Raw genomic sequence first — 3,213 nt, forward strand, 5'->3', positions numbered from 1 at the left:
GACTCAAGGGTCCCAGGTTCGATTCCGGTCAAGGGCATGTACCTGGGTTGCGGGCACATCCCCAGTGGGGAGTGTGCAGGAGGCAGCTGATCCATGTTTCTCTCTCATCGATGTTTCTAACTATCTATCCCTCTCCCTTTCTCTCTGTAAAAATCAAATCAATAAAATATATTAAAAAATAAAAAAACATTTTTCTTAAAAGTGACCTGTTTTATTACCTACTAGTTGCCCAGTGAACTAAATTAGTGCACTTGGGTGTGTGTGTGGGGGGGGTCCCTCAGCCTGGCCTGCGCCCTCTGGCCCACCACTGCTGCTCACCAGCAGTGAGCCCAGCTTCTGGCTGGGTGACGCTCCCGCTGTGGGAGCGCACTGACCACCAGGGGGCAGCTCCTGCATTGGGTATCCGGGTTGTTTTGTCATTCAGTCGATTTGCATATTAGCCTTTTATTATACAGGATTACTATATTTCATATATTACAGCTTCAGCCCAGTGGCAGTGGCTCAGTTGGTTGAGCATCGTCCTGTGCACCAAAGGGTTGCCAGTTTGATCTTCAGCTGGGAGTGCACACATGGAAGACAGCCGTTCAACGATTCTCTCTCTCTCTCTCTCTAAGCATGTCCTCAGATGAGGATTTTAAAAGTTATAGCTTTCATAACTTCTCTTACTTGCACAAATTAGAAGAAAAATAGCCCTAGCTGGTTTAGTTAAGTGGATAGAATGTCAACCTGGGGACTGAAAGGCCCAGTCATGGGCATGTACCTTGGTTGCAGGCTCAATCCTCAGCCCTGGTCAGGGTGCATGCATGAGGCAACCATGGACCCCACCAGCACCTGCCTTGGCCTGGCACTGCCCGTGTCCACTGCCACACACCCCCGGTTCCCCGGTTTCGTGGAGCCCCCCCCCCCCCCCCTCTGGAAATCAATAGAAAAATATCCTCGTGAGGATTAACAACAAAAAAGGGAAAACATTTTACTTATGTAATTCCCAATCAATACTTAACAAAAACTTGGGCTATTCCTATAGTTTCTGACACCATCTATCACCTGTCAATCCTGTTTATCAAAGCCTTTATAAAATGTGCATTCCTACCCTAGCTGATTTGTCTCAGTGGATAGAGCATCAGCCTGCGGACCAAAGTGTCACCCCAGGTTCGATTTCAATCAAGGGCACGTACCCCAATTGCAGTCTCCTCCCTGGCCCAGGCCCTGGTTGGGATTGACTGCCCACCGGCCAGTGGCCTGGCCTCCCTCTGCAGAGCCATCATGGGGCAATGGCGAGGCCCCCCGACCAATCGCATCGCACCAGCCTTGGCTGGCCTGGCGGCAGTGCGTGTCATAGTGTGGTCGTTCTGCTATTCGGCCATTTGGTCGATTTGCATATTATGCTTTTATATGCAAACATGCTAAATGTCTGTCAGGGTATTGACATTAAGTAGCAACACCCGGCTTCCTCTCCCTAGCGACTAGCCTCCTTGCAGTTTCTTCAGCCCAGGAACACGACTTGCTTTACAGTGAGGTGCAAACATTATACACTGTAACCAAATGTCTGTGAAGCGTTTTCCCGTGCCTCGTCTCATTTGATCCTCACAGAAGTCCTGGAGTAGGTAGATAGGAGACTGGGTTGAATCCTATTTTTTTTTCATTAGCCAGAAAACGGAGATTTAGAAAGTTTAGATACTTGACCCAACTGAAAAGAAGAAATGGTGGACCTTAAAAATGACTTCAAGTTTTCTCACTGCTGCAGTTAAATATTTTACCCTTTGTTCTCCCTGCATGATCTATAATAATAATCCGCTTCCTGTTGATATTTACTGCTGTGTTGCTGACAATTACCTGAAAGTGAAGTTGGGGTGCTTCACTGGGCTAGAAAAAGTTTAGCTAAATCAGAAAGCAGGTCCAGCCCTAACTGGTTTGTCTCACTGGATAGAGCGTCGGCCTGTGGACTCAAGGGTCCCAGGTTCGATTCCAGTCAAGGGCATGTACCTTGGTTGCGGGCACATCCCCAGTAGGGAGTGTGCAGGAGGCAGCTGATCGATGTTTCTCTCTTATCGATGTTTCTAACTCTCTATAAAACTCTCTGTAAAAAAAAATCAATAAAATATATTTTAAAAAAGAAAAAAAGCAGGTCCAATTAAGCAAGTTTATTCTCTATCTATAAAACGCTAAGGTAATATTACACATCTTAAATTGTTGAGATAAGAGAGATAAAGCATATAAAGTGTTTAGAATCTGGAAAAAGCATCTGGCCCTTACTAAGCCCTCCACAAAGATTTTGCTAAGCAAAATAAGCCAGTCAGAGAAAGACAAGTATCACACGATCTCACTCATATGTGGAATCTAATGGGAAAAAAAAAATAGATCCAGAGACACAGAAGCATAGAACAGACTGCAGAATCTCAGAGGGAAGGTGGGGCGAGAGTGAGTGGGTGGGAAGAGATCAACCAAAGAACTTACATGCATATATGCATAACCCATAACAAAAAAAATCCTGGTTCTGAGCCCAGGCTCAGTGGATAGAGCATCAGCCTGGGGATGGAAGGGTCCTGGGTTCGATCTCCAGTAGGGGGCGTGCAGGAGGCAGCCAATTAATGATCCTCATCATTGATGTTTCTCTCCCTCTCCCTTCCTCTCTGAAATCAAGTTAAAAAAAAAAAAAAAAAGAAGAAAGAAAAAAGACCTAGACTCCCAAAGATTCTACCTTCCCTCAAGGTGTTTGCCCATGCAATCATGTCTGCTTTTCTTGAGATGCAGATTCCAAACCTTTCACGTTCCTAGTCATCTTCCTTTCACATGTCTTCCGAACATCCTAAGTTACTAACCCAATGATAACAGCTCTCACTCACGGATGAGCACCAAGCACTGGATGGGATTGCCACTTTGTATGTATTACTAAAACTCACAAAAATCCTATAAAATGTATGACTTCCCCATAGAAATAGGAACACTCAGATTAAGCTGCCCCAGTTATACATCTTTAAATGAATGACAAAGCCTGGTCCCAACCCTCTATTTGACTCCACAAGTCAAAGATCCAAGCTCATTTTATGCCCGCATGGTAGAACTATGATGCTCACTGCTACTTCAGCATAACTAACAGCAGAATCCTGCCTCTACTCTCGTTCATTTTCTTTACTACGGAAAATCCCACCTTTCTAAAGCATTTTACGTATCTTTGACTCCCCAGTAAATTCGATTGAGAGTTAAGGTCGTCAC

The 3,213-nt window shown here is 45.1% G+C and overlaps 1 protein-coding gene across 3 annotated transcripts in view; it reads right to left on the reverse strand.

Annotated features, from left to right (window-relative positions):
- NOLC1 (nucleolar and coiled-body phosphoprotein 1) overlaps positions 1 to 3,213 on the reverse strand; it is an 11,873-nt gene that overhangs the window by 8,084 nt on the left and 576 nt on the right. The window lies entirely within an intron of this gene.

The sequence above is a fragment of the Myotis davidii genome, unplaced genomic scaffold, assembly GCF_000327345.1.
Source record: "Myotis davidii unplaced genomic scaffold, ASM32734v1 scaffold332, whole genome shotgun sequence".
Taxonomy (NCBI): domain Eukaryota; kingdom Metazoa; phylum Chordata; class Mammalia; order Chiroptera; family Vespertilionidae; genus Myotis; species Myotis davidii.